Consider the following 15,737-nt stretch of genomic DNA (forward strand, 5'->3'; position numbering starts at 1 on the left):
GTCTTATCTTCATATCCCGGTGGCTGCCTAATATAGACTGTCTCAACAAGAGTACCATTCAGAAACGCGTTATGGACATCCATCTACCTTATAGTCCAATCACGCGAGATCGCCAATGCTAGCGGGAGCCTTACAGTAGTCGATTTAACAACCGGACTAAATGTCTCGAAGAAATCATGCCCACCAGCCACTTGATTACCAACTGGGCTTTGTAACGCTCCACCGTACAATCGACTTTCCTCTTCATTCGAAACACCCATTTACACCCAATAACATTCATCCCGGGCGTAAATGGAACTAACCTCCATGTCTGATTATGTAGCTAGGCATTAAACTAAGCGTCCATCGCTTCACGCCACTCAAAGTGCACCACAGCCTGCGAGTAACATGTAGGGTCCGAAACACCAACCTTTTTCACTAAGGCAGCCAACTGATCACCAAGCTGGGACTTGCTCCGTGGGGTCATCGTGTGTGTGCAGACAGTGGATCGCCCGCGACGCACGCGACGAGCAGCAGCCATCCGCGACTCAACCACCCCAACATCTTGAGGAGCCGAGACAGTAATGGCACTCGAGCTGGATGCCTGCTTACCAACGTCGGGTAGGCGACTGGTCTCGAGTTGCTAACTGGGAGGCGGGCCGGCTTCAGAATCACACATGCTTGGAGAAGTAGCCGAAACAACAACACTGCCAACACCCCAAGGAACATCCGAAATAGAGCCTGGACCCTGTACATTCACAACAGAAGCAAACGGATATACGGCTTCATCGAATCGCGCATGGCGGCAAACGAAAACCTTGTTATTAGTAAGGTCCAAACAATGATAGCCACGAAAAGAAGATGGATAACCAAGAAAGACACATGGGGTGGACTTAAACTACAACTTGTTTTGGTTATATGGACGTAACAGAGGATAACATATACATCCAAAAACACGCAAAAAAAAAAAAAAAAAAAGAATAAGAGGGACAAGAATGATGGAGATGAAAATGTGGACTATCATTATTCAACACATGAGTAGGCATTTTATTAATTAAATACACCGCGGTTTCAAATGCGTAGTCCAAAAAACGAGTGAGAACCGAAGCCTAAGTCATTAATGCAAGCCTAGTTTCAACAATATGACGATGCCTACGTTCTACCCGGTCATTTTGTTCATGCGTATATGCGCACGATTGCCTATGATTAATACCAAGAGAAGAGAAGGTTTTATGTAGTCATTTGTATTCTCTGCTTAAATGAAACTTAACATCAAGAATTTTACGATTGTATGAACGCCCAACAAGTAAATGAAACTTATCAAAAATAGCATATAAATCAGTTTTGGCACGCACCAGATAGAACCAAACATAACGAGTAAAGTCATCAACAAATAAAACAAAATATCAATAACCATTAACAAAAACCAATGGTGTTGGGGCCCATATATCAGTATAAATTAATTCTAATACTTGCGAAGTAGTGGACTCAACACGAGGCAAAGGAAATCGTGATGATTTGCCTAACTGACAAGCCTGACACAAAGATATAGCACTAAGACTAGAAGAATTAAACGAACAAGAATTCAAAATTTTTCGTAAGACGCGAAGATGCGGGAGAACTAAACGGTTATGCCAAACAGAGGACGAGCCATGAGCAGCCACAAACGCTGCAGGACTCTAACGCAAGACAAGCCATGAATAGAGACCGCCCAAAGCCTGACCCTTAAACATGACGCCTTGGTTGAAAGGTCCTTCACAAAGGAACAACTCGAGTGAAACTCAAAAAGACACTATTATCTCTAACAAACCTTTGAACAGATAATAATGACGCAGATAACCTAAGAACATGTAAAACATTAGATAACTTAAAACACCAATTAGAAGTAGCAACCGAAGACATCACCGATGGGTTAGGAGTAGCATGATTGGACGCACCGGTGTCTGGGAACCACCGATTAGACTCAATCGAACTGCATAATCCATTTGATAGGCTATGTTTGCCTGCGGTCCCGGCGCTTCACTATACCACCGGTAACATGTCAAGGCCGACTGGCCACCACCGTTGCATATCTGACAGCGTAATCCGGTGTGATTCCAGCCACGACTGCGACCACAGTTATGCTCACGGCCATTGCCTCCTCGCTGCGATTGCAACCCTCGGTTGCCACCACGTCGAGTCATCATCGCTACTGGTCCAACCGCCTCGCCGCCATCGTCTGCGCATATGAACTCCTGCGAGACCAAAAAGTCCGACAGCTCATTCAGCGTCACCGGAGCACCACTCGTCAATGAAGCTATGAACGGCTAGAATACTGGACGGAGACCACGAAACACATACAGGTTTTGTTCATCAAGCATTATCGGACGGCCGGTTAATGCCAAATCATGCACCAAAACCTGCGCTTGGTCGAGATAGTCGGAAACCGACGTGTCTCTCTATCGCAACGACTGCAACTGGCCAAGGAGGCGAAGGGCACATGCACGAGTCGTCGACCCCAGCGTCTGCCCGATCGACGTCCACAACTAGCGAGACGATATCCTCCCTACAGCCATATGTATCATCCCCTGCGACAGCGAGGAGATTAAGAGAGAAAAAATAGCCTGGTCTTGGCGAAGCCAACGTCGAAGCAGGTTCACCACCATCGGCTGGAGCCTCCACCGGACAACGCAAGGTACCATCAACGAACCCTAACAGCCCTTGTCCGCGAAGAAACGGAATAAGCTGCGTTCGCCAAAAAAGATAGTTTCGGGAGGATAGTTTGATGGACACAAAAGGGTGGGCGGAAGAAAGGAAATTACTGAGTTGCAACGGATCATACATGGCCGCCTCGGAAACGGTCCGTTCGTAAGAAACTCCAACAGAGCTGTCAATGGAACCGGTCGTTGCCATGTTAGGAACCGTGAAATTACTGATACCGAATGAGGATTGATATCTCTGAATGAATATCACATAATACTATACAGAGATAATATATGAATACAACTAAAAGTCATAATACAATATAACTAATCAATATATAATAGACTCCTAACAATAACAAGATTAATCGATACGATATTAATAAGAATATAATTCATAATCATTCAAATATAAGAATACTCCTTCGCAGAGGTTACCAACTTTACTATTACCGATACTAATTACGCTCTCTTCCGCGTGCAGATTCTAGTTTGTGACTCCCGCAGACTTTCTCCCTTATCTTCTTTTGTTCCCACTTCTCTCATTCTATTTAATCTGACACCCAAGACATCATCGGATAACAACCAAAATTCGGAGTCTACTAAAGTTATCTGTCTGGCAAACATAATTCAACTTTTTTTAAAAAAAAAAAAAAAATAAGAAGAAAAGTTAGAAGTTAGCTAATAATAAAAATGTTAAGAAAAATGAAGAAGAAAAGTTAGAAGTTAGCTAATAATGAAAATGTTAAGGATTAAAAATAAAATTTGTTAAATTATATAATTTTATTAAAAATATTGGGGAAATTTTGTTTTTTTCTTTTTTTTTTTTTCCATCCTATATCATCATCATTATCATTATTATTATTAAAACAGAATACAAAATTAAAAATAAAAAAAAAATAAAGTAGTCACCAAATTACATACAAAAGTGTAATTAGGTCATCCAACTAAAAAATATGCAATTAGATCTCTAAATTATCTAAAAGGAAAAATGACACTTTTTCCCCTGAGTTATATACTTATAGCACTTTTTCTCCTGAGTTATTTATGTAAGCACATTAGCCCCTCAATTATCCTAAAAGTGACGATTTTTCCTCCTGATATATTAAATTGACATTCCTACCCTTATAGTAAACATTTTATTTATTTTTCTTCTCCAACAAATTATTGTTTATACGTAGGGATGACCACGGCTCGGTTCGAACCGAACCGGACACTATAGCAATTGAATTAAAAGTTTCCGATTATGATTCAGATCCAGAACCCCATATTTAGATTTCAGTTTATTAAAATTATGAATCAAAAAAATTGGTTTCTAAACCATGAACAGCGGTTCCGGATCCAGATCGCGATTTTGAATCTTCTTTATTTTAACATTTTATTTTTATTTTAAAAATAGTCCAAATTCAACAATAAATGTATTTTATTTTTTCAGTTTGGCACATGAACCGCCCGTTTCGGTTCGCGATTTTAATAAACTCTAAATATCAAGTTTCGATTCTAAATTGTAATTGGAATATTTCAATTTAGTTGCTATAGTGCCTGTTCGGTTTGAACCGAATAGTGGTCAAATTGTAATTGGAATATTTCAATTTAGTTGCTATAGTGCCCCGTTCGGAATTGTAATTGGAATATTTCAATTTAGTTGCTATAGTGCCTGTTCGATTTGAACCGAATAGTGGTCATAATTTGTTGAAGAAGAAAAATAAATAAAATATTTATTTTAAGAGTAAATATGTCCATTTAACATTTCAGGGGAAAAATAGCCACTTGAATAATTGAAGGAAAAAAAATGCTATAAGTATATAACACAGGGGGAAAAGTGCCATTTTCCCTATCTAAAATTATACAATTCAACTAAATTTGATATATTCTTCATGTCATCGCTGATGTATCGATCCTTTAATTTATTTTAATAATTTTAAATAAAATTTAAAAGCAAAAACAAAAACAATAAAGCAAAAAAAATAAAAACAAAAAAATCAACCCCCTCCCGGTCTTCATCTCGACCTGGCTTGGAGACGATGACTGGGAGGGGGTTTTTCCTTCTTTTTTTGTTTTGTTTTTTTTTTTGTTTTTTTTGGTTTTTTTGTTTTTTTTTTTTTTGTTTTTTTTTTGTTTTGGTTTTTTTTTTTTTTTTTTTGTTTTAACTTTTAATTTTATTTCATTTAAAATTATTAAAATAAGTTTAAAATAATAAATCTTTAATATGATGACCGCACTTCAGCAATGACTTGAGAAAAGTATATTAAATTTGATCGAATTGCATAATTATAGATAGTGGAGGGGCCTAATTACATTTTTTTTAGTTAGATATCTAAATTGCACTTTTACGTGTAATTCAATGACTAATTTGTATCTTTTTCTAGAAAAATTAACCATAATATAAATTATTATGGGTAATCATCAACTAAATAATTAAATTAATTTGATTTGATCAATTAACAAATTTTGAATCAATTTATGCACACTCCAACTATTGTTTTAAATTCAAACTATTGGCCAAAGGTGGCAATTTATATTCTACACCACGGCGCGCGTTGCACTGTGCGCCCAGATGCAAAACGATGTCGTTTTAATTTTTTTTTTTTTTTTGAAATTTCCCGCCCCAGTGTATGGCAATTATTTTTTCTTTAAAAAAAAAAAAAAAAAACCTCTGTTAAAAAATGTACATAATGTTATAGTAGAATACACATAATTGTATACATGAATGTACATAATTATATAACAAAATATACATACTCTTTTTAAAAGATAATACACATAATCTAACATAATACATAATAAACATAAACTTTTAACATAATACACATCAACTCTTAACATAATACACACAAATTTTCTGATCCGAATGTACATAATTGTATAAAAAGAATGTACATAATTGTATAAAAAATGTACATAACTGTATGAACAAATATAAATAATTGTATGAACAAATATACATAATTGTGTGAACAAATATACATAATCACAGCAACTTCCTACCGCGCCTCCCAAAACGACCACAAAACGACGTCGTTTTGGGAGACGCGCGGCGCATAGTGCTACGCGCGCCGTGGTGTAGGGTATAACGATTGGCCAAAGGTCTTGTGGTTGAGCGGCATAGTTGTAGCCCTTCAAATGAGAGGTCTCATATTCTAACCCCGGTGTGGAGACATTGACTCTTTGTGCTTCAAAAAAACTATTGAGACTGTTTTTCGTAATGCCGCAATCAGGACCGGCCCTGGGGCAAGGGCAAGGGCCCATGCTTGGGGGAGGGCCCCATCCTATCTCTTATATATATATATATATAGTATATATGTATTGAGTATTTTAGTATAATTAAGTAATTTATATACATATGTTTTATAGTAATTTGAATTTGCTTGGTTGATAAGATACTTGAATTTTAACCCCATTTAATCAAAGGCCCGTGATCCAATCCTTCCCTCCACATTTTAGAATTCCTCAACTTTACTTCTTTGCTTATATTCTAATGTATATTTTAAAATTTATTTTTATTAATTTTTTGAGTTTAATACCGAGTAGTTATTTTTAATGTAATTTTTAATTAAATATATAAATTTTCATATATTTATACTAAACATATTATGAATTTTTTTTATATTAAATATATATTTTTTTATATTAAATGTTTAATGTAATTTTTCTAAATTTATAAATTTTTATATACTTATACTAAACATATTATGAAAAATTGAATCAAAAAAACTTCAATCAACTCATGTTAACCAAACAAGACACGTAAAAATAGGACGGAGTGTGTTATATGATATATTTTGAGATTGAATTAAAAAAAAAAATTAAAAGATAATTTACTCGGTACCTTTTTATGAATATCTAATCAATGTAATATAGAAACTTTTATCATGAGTCATTATATGTATTCAAATTATTCTAAAAAAAGTTTAAAATTTATCTATTTAAAAAAAAGTATTTGTATTAAAAAAAAAAGTATTTATAAAATCATATAAATAATATAGAAGATGTGTGATTTATAATATACTTTATGTTCAAATTATTTTATCTAGATAATTATGTGGTCTAATGGTATCCGGGGTGGACTTCCAAGCGGAAGGTTGTGATTTCGAGCCTCAGTGGAGGCGTTATTGGCTCTTTGTGTTTCAGTAGGTTGAGAAAGTATATGAACAGATACTACAATGTAATAGAGCTAGTAGCATTCAAAAAAAAAAATTATTTTATCTAGATAATTATGTTTCGTATCTTTTCATATTTTTTTATTGCGTTTTGAAATATTTTAATTTTAATTTCTTGCTCCTAGTCAAAAAAGATTTTTAGATTTTCATATGTTTGTAATTATTGTTTTATAAATTTTTAATAATAATTAATTTATTATGATAACAATGTTATTGTTTATAAGTTTACTCGATTTTAAATTATTTATTCATTTTTATAAATTATAATATTATTTATTATTGTGCATTAATTTTTCATGATTATTGTTGTGTATGTAAAATTGTAAAAAACTTGTTAATCTTATTTAAAGTTATTGATATTAATAATTTTTTTTTCTTATTTAATTTAAATTTTAAGCATGAAATATATATTAATTGGGGCCCATTTTTTTATCCTGCCCCGGACCTATAAAATGATAGGACCGGCCCTGTCCGCAATCTACATAGTTTAAAAAAAAATTATAATATAAAATTTTGATTGGATTTTTATACGGTGTAATATCTCTTTGTGCATTTTTTAAATATAAAAATTAGAAATATTTTCATCATATCAGATGAGTTGAGAAAAAAATATTAAAATGTCTAATGTGGGAACAAAAATGTCCTCTATTATCTTTTGGAATAAGGGTCAAATAGGCCATCGAACTGCACAAGATAATGCAATTAGCCCACTGGACCTAAAAAATCAACAATTGGGTCCCTAAACTAACCAATTTCAAACAAATCTTCCAATTTGTAGGTTTCCAACAGGTTAACAGGTCATCCTCCCAAATTAATTATTTTTTAAAAAATAAAATTTAAAAATTAATTATTTAATTAATTTAAAAAAAAAAAAAAAAAAAACAGAAACGGCCGGAGACGAAGAAACTTCTTCGTCTCCGGCCAGTTTCTTCGTCTCCCCGGCCGGAGACGAAGACGAAGATTTCTTCGTCTCCGGCCATGGAGACGAAGAGTTTCTTCTTCTCCATGGCCGGAGACAAAGAAACTCTTCGTCTCCATGGCCGGAGACGAAGAAACTGGCCGGAGACGAAGAAGTTTCTTCGTCTCCGGCCGTTTCTGTTTTTTTTTTTTTTTTTTTTTAAATTATTATTTTAATTTTAAAATTTTATTTTTTAAAAAATAATTAATTTGGTTGTTGACCTGTTAGAAACCTTCAAGTTAGATGAATTGTTAGGAATTTGTTAGTTTAGGGAATCAATTGTTGGTTTTTTGGGTTCAGTGGCCTAATTGTATTATCATGTGCAGTTCGATGGCCTATTTGACCCTTATTCCTTATCTTTTTGGCAAAAAACCAGCAAAGGCAAATGAATTGTTAAAATTCGAAAGGTTAATATAATTTTTTTATTACTTTTTAATACTAAAATCGCTACAAATATTTAGTAAAAGTTAAAAAGGAATTTTTTTTTTTTTATTGACTAGTCGTATTTAAATTGATTTACCCTATCATGAATTAATAAAACGTATACAAAATAATCAAACAAAAAAGTATATAACACAATAATGACATGACATATTGTGATATTATGTAGTAGTTTTGTAAAAAGTAAATAAATAAAATGTAACACGACTTTAAGAAAGCTACACAAATTTAATTTCTCATTTACTTATAGTAAAGTTGATAAATTTACGAATAACCAATGAAAGTAAAAGAATCTTCCCGGGGGATTGGTAATGGTATAATGCTATGCCATTTCTTTAAAACACAGATTTTATAGTAATTTAATTTAAATCAACTTTTTTCTTTAAAAAAAGTTGCAATCATATATAATTGTTCTTGCCAAGCACCTTGTGCTCAGATGACACCTGAGTTGAACTTTCATATGGGAGATTATCTCTTTGTGTTTCAGTAAGTTGAGAAAGTAGTTATATATATATATATATATATATATATATATATATATAATTGTTCTTTTTCAATTTTAGAAAGGAAAATGTTTTAATCCACTCCTAAATTTTTTCTTCAACAATTTACTTCATGATCTGGCTTAATTCGGTGGTCATGAATAGACTAACTCAATCATTAATTAAAAAGAAAACTTAACACGCCTATTAGTTGGGGGTTTTTGTTGATTTTTAGGTTGCCATGTAGGAAAGATGAGAGACAGGAAATGTGAGAAAAAGAAAAGGGAAAAAAAAAAAAAACAAGCTTGACAAAAAAAAAAAAGACAAAAAAAAAAAAAAAAAAACAAAGTTGTTTAACGCGCGCTTGGCACATGGTGTGCACGGGCTTGGGCGCTTCTGGTGTGCCTCACGCACGCCAGGAGTTAGCTGCTTCTTCTTCTTCTTTTTTTTTTTTTTTTTTTTTTTTTTTTTTTGCGGTGGGCCCCACTGAATTTGACAAAAACTAATGCTTATTGCAACACTCATTTTATTCTCTCCTCTCTACATAAGTTTTGCTTTCTCAAAAATCATAATTGGGAATGCTCTTATCAATTAAATATTGACATGTCATGATGGATGAAATAGAATGAGAAAAATAAGAAGGTTATACACCGTTTTTAGAAATTAGAATTATAAAATTGTATTAGTGAATAACAAGATCATTAAGATCATACCAATTCTTTAATTGCATTTGACGAGATATTTAATATTTTGATCCAAATTAAATAAGACAACACTTTTGGTAAATAATAATAATAATAATAGTAATAATAATAATAATAATAATAATAATAATAATAATAATAATAATAATAATAATAATCTTTCAAAATAATAATAATAATAATAATAATAATAATAATAATAATAATAATAATAATTATAATAATAAATTCTCAAGTATTTTAATTTTTTAACTTTCAAGTTTCAACACATGTAGAAGGTTCTTTAGTCTTCGGACAATAATACTTTATAGACCGACACATTGCATGAGCCGTGGAAGCCTTCTACTGAAGGTAGGCTGTGCGTAAATGACTTTATCTGAATGCCATTTTCTACGTATATATTAATACTTTTAATTACTCCTTGCATTCTAGAAACTATCAGGAAATTTCTGTTGAATTTCCTGAGAACCTTTATACGTGGAAGATTATTATTGTTCTTGTGGTTCTTGATGTTGAGATTTTAATTTGTGAAACGAAGAGGTATGTATATTTTAATAAGTAAAAATTTGTGTGAGACTTCTTACATATTTTTATTTATGAAATAGGTCGTGTTGTAAATAACTGAGTAAGATGTTCAAAGTATTACAATTTAGTATTACAATATTTATCATAAGTAACGATTTATTTTTAATCCAAAATAATATTACATTTTATACAATAATTATTACAATTTCTTTATAAGTAACATTTCCCATATAAGTATTACAATATGTACATTTGAATTACACATTGTAAACATCACAATTTCAGTTATAAGATTTACAATTTTTATCATTAGTAACAATCATTTTACTATAAATAGTATCACAATTTCGCATATAAATATTATAATATTTATTATAAGTAATAATTTATTTATTTTAAATTGATATTAAATTTTATATAATAAATATTATAATTTCTATCATATATAAAAAGTACCTATCATAGATTTGATCAGTGAAACCGTCTCACACAAATATAACTTATTTTAATAAAGTTACGATAGATATTTTTATAATTGAATTGTCACATCTTATTAGTCACATTCCTAGACGTTTATATATATTTTTTTAATTTGAAGATATATATTCTTTATTAACTCAGAGTATGTACACTAATTAATTCATCAGTAATTCATTAATATAAATAGGTATTTCTTCTTAATTCAGAAGGGGTGTGAAACATTTTCCATTTTAATATGAATACATACATTCACAGAGGCCAAAGACCTTGTGGTCAAGCGGCATGAAGTGACTCTCTCAAATAGGATGTTATGAGTTCGAGCCTCAGTAGAGTCGGTATTGACTCGCATTTATAGAAAAAGTGATAAAAAAGAATAAGGGTTAAATAAGTCATCTATAATGCAACACCAAAATTATGCAATGAGGTCTAAAATGACCTGTTTATCTGAAATTGTAATTGCGAAGAACCAACATAAGTCATCTATAATGCAACACCAAAATTATGCAATGAGGTCTAAAATGACCTGTCATCTATAATGCAACACCAAAATTATGCAATGAGGTCTAAAATGACCTGTTTATCTGAAATGACCTGTTTATCTGAAATTGTAATTGCGAAGAACCAACAGAATTAAGTCACCTGTTTATCTGAAATTGTAATTGCGAAGAACCAACATTATTGAAGGGCAAAATCTTTTTATTTTACTTTTTTTTGTGTTGCCCAGGATTTTTACAAGAAAAAAGATAAATGATTCATCTATTGTCAACAATAATATATTGTCATTTCGTGTCATGTCATAGAAAGTAAAGTTAAGAGAATAGCAGTATAGATACGTAGTAAAATTCGAGTAGTAAGCACATATATAGTTTGGATGACTTTTTAAGTTTCCTATGATCTTCGTCCTTGAGCTGCAAACTTTTTATGCCTTTTCTGATGGGGTCCATCTCCTTCTTTTAGCATACTCTGTTGTTACGATTTGATTCAAATTGATGCAATGATAGATCATCTTCATTCTTTGAGCCCAAAAAAGATATGTTTACATAAAAAATTTGTTTAAGTAAAAAGTGAGAGTATTGAGAATCCAAGTAGGAGTTAATACCTTCAATGGTTCTCCGATTCGAGTATTTGAGGTTTACCAGTTGACCAGTTGTGGTCTTCCGAGTTTTAAATGACCTCAAATGATCTTTCATGTTTTAAAAAATAACCACTCGTGGTCCTAATTTTTAAAATAAATTAAGTTTAAAATGATCACGAGACGTCCGAAAAGGATCACAGATGGTTATTTTTTAAAACTTAGAGGTTCATGAGAGGTCATTTTAAACTCAGAGGATCATAGCTGGTAAACTCCTAATACTCGAATGACTATTGGAGGTATTAATTCGTCCAAGTAGTATTATTCGTTTAAGAATAAACCAATTTTGAAAAGTTCCAAATCGCGAATTGACCTTTTGTTTTTTGGACACGTCTTTATAGCTTTTCAATTTGAATTCGGGACATGAAGAGGAAGATTTATTAATTTATGGAGACTTACCTTGTAGTTCAGGCGTTTAGAAAAAAACAAACGACAAAATTAATGTCAAATCCTTTCAATAAAATTAGTTTTTAATATTTACTTATGATATATATATTACATTTAAAAGATTAAATTGGCAAATGAATTCTTAATTTATTTGTAGTGAAATTGATTAATTTATGAATAATTAATGAATATAAATATTATTTTATTGGGCTTAGATAGGCCTGTTAAAGAATAGAACATGAATAGCGGAGGTTGTTCGTGTTCGTTTGTTAAAATTTTTGAAGTTTTCGTGTTCGTATTCGTTTGTTAAAATTTTTGAAGTTTTCGTGTTCGTATTCGTTTGTTAAGATATTGAAAATCATGTTCTTATTCGTTTGTTAAGCGTTCATTAGTGTTTGTTAACGTTTGCGAACACGTTCACGAAAATGTTCATTAATTTTAGTCAACATGTCTATGAACACGTTCATGAACCCTTAAATAATCGAACACATGTACATGTTCATGATCACAATTCGTTCATGAACAAGAAAACCAAACAAACAACACAACAACTATATATATATATATATATATATATATATATATATATATATATATAAAGGTGAAAGTAGGTGCATTTGTAAGTGATTTTACTTGCACTTCGATGTTCAATTATTTACGAAAATGTCACCGTGTTTTTTTTTTAATCTATTAGATCTGGACATGTGTCGCGCGCTGATTCGTTCGCATTTCCCTCCTGGGCACTTATTCGCACCTGAGTGCATCCATATATATATATATATATATATATATATATATATATATATATATATATATATATATATATATATATCATGGTTGCAGTAGGCGCTAGGCGCTAGTCGGGCGGCCGGGCAGCGCCTAGCGCCTAGGCGGGCACCAAAAAAATTTTAAAAAATAGTAACAGACTTGTAGTTCGACAATTTTAATGAGGTTGTTTTCAACGTTCACGCAAATAACACATCTAAAAAAAATGAAATAATGATAATTTATAAGTCATAATAATATTAAAATCAATAATTAATGAAAGACGACATCGATCAAAATGGAACAAAATCGGTCAAAATCAGACAAAATCGATCAAAATCGATCAAAAACTGTCAAAATCGGACAACTCGGCCGAGTCGATCAACTCGGCCGAGTTGGCCGAGTTTGGCCGCCCAGGCCGCCTAGAGGCCGCCCAAGCCGCCTAGGCGGCCGGCCGAGTTTTGGCCGCCTTTAGGCCAAAACTCTAAGGCTCGGTGCCGCCTAGCGCCTAGGCGGCTAGGCGGCCGAGTTTTGCAACCTTTATATATATATATATATATATATATATATATATATATATATATATAGAATTGCACTCAGGTGCGAATGCTTCGCCCAGGAGCGAAATAGGAATGGATTCTGTCTGTCCACGTGTCCAGATCTAATGGATGAAAAACACTGACTTTTTTAAAAAAGCGCGGTGGCATTTTCGTAAATAATTGAACATCGAATTGCAAATAAAATGTATTACAACTGCATGTAAAATGTAGTATAGGTGCAAGTAAAAATTTACACTGAGCATCAATACTAAATGCACCTATAGTTATCAGTAGTTGCACCTATAGTTATCAGTAGTTGCACCTATAGTTCTAAGTAGTTGCACACATAGTTATAAGAAGTTGCACCTAGGTTCATGAATGTTTGCGGGTGGTTTTCAGGGGTATTACTACCCGCTGAACTCAGATCAATGAATGTTAACAAGACAAAATTACGTGCACTTATAGGTGAAAGTAGGTGCACCTATAGTTATACGTAGTTGCACCTATAGTTATAAATAGTTGCACCTATAGTTATAAGCACACCCAGGTGCATGAATGATTGTGGGAAGTGAATGCTAGCAAGGCAAAATTACATGCACTTATAGGTGAACGTAGGTGCACTTGTAAGTGATTTTACTTGCACTTCGATGTTCAATTATTTACGAAAATGTCACTGCGTTTTTTTTAAGCTATTAGATGTGGACACATGTCGCGCGCTGATTTGTTCGCATATTCCTTCCTGCGCACTTATTCGCACCTGAGTGCATCCCTATATATATATGCTCATGTTCACATGAGGACACATCTATAAGGATGACAGTGAGGACAAATCATATCTATTGGATGTAAAGATTTGAGTGGATGTGATTGATTTGGACATATATGATTGAAATAATGGAATCATAATTAATAAGGGAATAATTAGAGAATATATACATAAGGTTTAATTAATGATTGAATTTGATTAAGATATTATACTTGATTTTAAGAATGTATTTATGGTAAAATAGAATTCTTCATGCAGAATATTACATTTATTATGCTTCGAGTTAATACTCATTTTGGTCCTCTGACTATTAGCTAATACTCGATTTAGTCTCAAAGTATTAAACGTACCGAATTTAGTCCTCTAACTTTTAAAATCACACCCAATTAAGTCCTCTGTTACTATTGTCGTTTATTTACTGTTATTTTGAGGGCAAAAAAGTCATTTTATTTGGTCCAACCGCGTTTCTTCCTCTGGTCTCTATCGCGTCTCCGGAATCTGTAAATGACTACTACAACAATGGCCTGCCTCCAAATCTGTCAGGTGGCCGAAATCCCAGCTTGGATTATGGCTTCAAGGGGGCAGAAATCACGATGGCGTCTTACTGCTCAAAGCTGTAGTTCCTTGGCAACCCTGTCACCAATCATGTCCAGAGTGCGGAGGAGCATAACCAGGATGTGAACTCTCTGGGGCTCATCTCTTCGAGGAAGACAGCCGGGGCGCTTGACATTCTGAAGCTCATGTCTGCAACCTACATGGTTGCATTGTGCCAAACCATTTTTTTGTCATAAGAGCTGAAATTGATTGGATTGAAATCAAACTATCATAGCAATATTGTAACAACCAATCTGAAATTGATCCAGAACAGAACGCCCAATCTAACCCTAATCTTCAACCCTAGAGCTAATCAACACCAAAATTGACAATAATGTTGATACCAAAACCTAACCGCCGAATCCGTACAGAGTGCGACCCTGTCTCTTGAGAGTATACACAACGTCCATTGCCATGACCGTCTTCCGGCGAGCATGTTCGGTGTAGGTAACAGCATCGCGGATCACGTTCTCGAGAAAGATCTTGAGGCCGGAGATACGCTTCACTCCACCACCGCGAGCCAGACGACGAATGGCCGGCTTCATGATACCTTGGATGTTGTCCCGGAGGATCTTACAGTGTCATTTTGCTCCTCCCTTTTCCAACCCCTTACCGCCCTTTCCACGCCAAAACATTTTCGGAAAATTCTTTACTTCTTCACTAAGGAAATCTGACCCAACTTTTGATCGCGCTGTGCCAAGCCATTGACCTGAGGCATCTGGAGACTAGAGGAGAATCTGGAGGCCTACACTAAAGTTGGTAAGGGGTATTGTGTGCACGTAGCTTCATTTTAAGAAGGAAATGTGCTTTATCTAATAAAATGACGCTTTTGCCCTTCAAAATATCGGTTGATAGATGGAAATTGTATAGGAGGACCATATTGGGTATCATTTTAAAAGTTAGAGGACTAAATTGGGAACGTTTAATACTTTGGGACTAAATCAAGTATTAGCTAATAGTCAGAGGACCAAACTAGGTATTAACTCTTATGCTTATATTATTTATTTATTTTCAAAGCTTTTTCATATGTACTTATTTTAATAGTTGACTTTGATTTATCTGTATGGCAACGCCGACAGTAGTTTGGTGTGTGCACTGGCACTCAAGACCACACGGCAACAAGACGAGTGCACACACACCAACA

General features: G+C 33.3%; 1 long non-coding RNA gene across 1 annotated transcript; it reads right to left on the minus strand.

Annotated features, from left to right (window-relative positions):
- Positions 1-396: 396 nt before the first annotated feature.
- On the minus strand, positions 397-15,264 carry LOC109183408. The gene is made up of 4 exons (XR_002054537.1): positions 14,938-15,264; positions 7,777-7,784; positions 5,390-5,401; positions 397-409 (listed from the first exon to the last, which is right to left on the minus strand). It is a non-coding gene; the product is annotated as an uncharacterized LOC109183408 (long non-coding RNA).
- Between the last annotated feature and the right edge of the window lie 473 nt (positions 15,265-15,737).

The sequence above is a fragment of the Ipomoea nil genome, unplaced genomic scaffold, assembly GCF_001879475.1.
Source record: "Ipomoea nil cultivar Tokyo-kokei standard unplaced genomic scaffold, Asagao_1.1 scaffold1125, whole genome shotgun sequence".
Taxonomy (NCBI): domain Eukaryota; kingdom Viridiplantae; phylum Streptophyta; class Magnoliopsida; order Solanales; family Convolvulaceae; genus Ipomoea; species Ipomoea nil.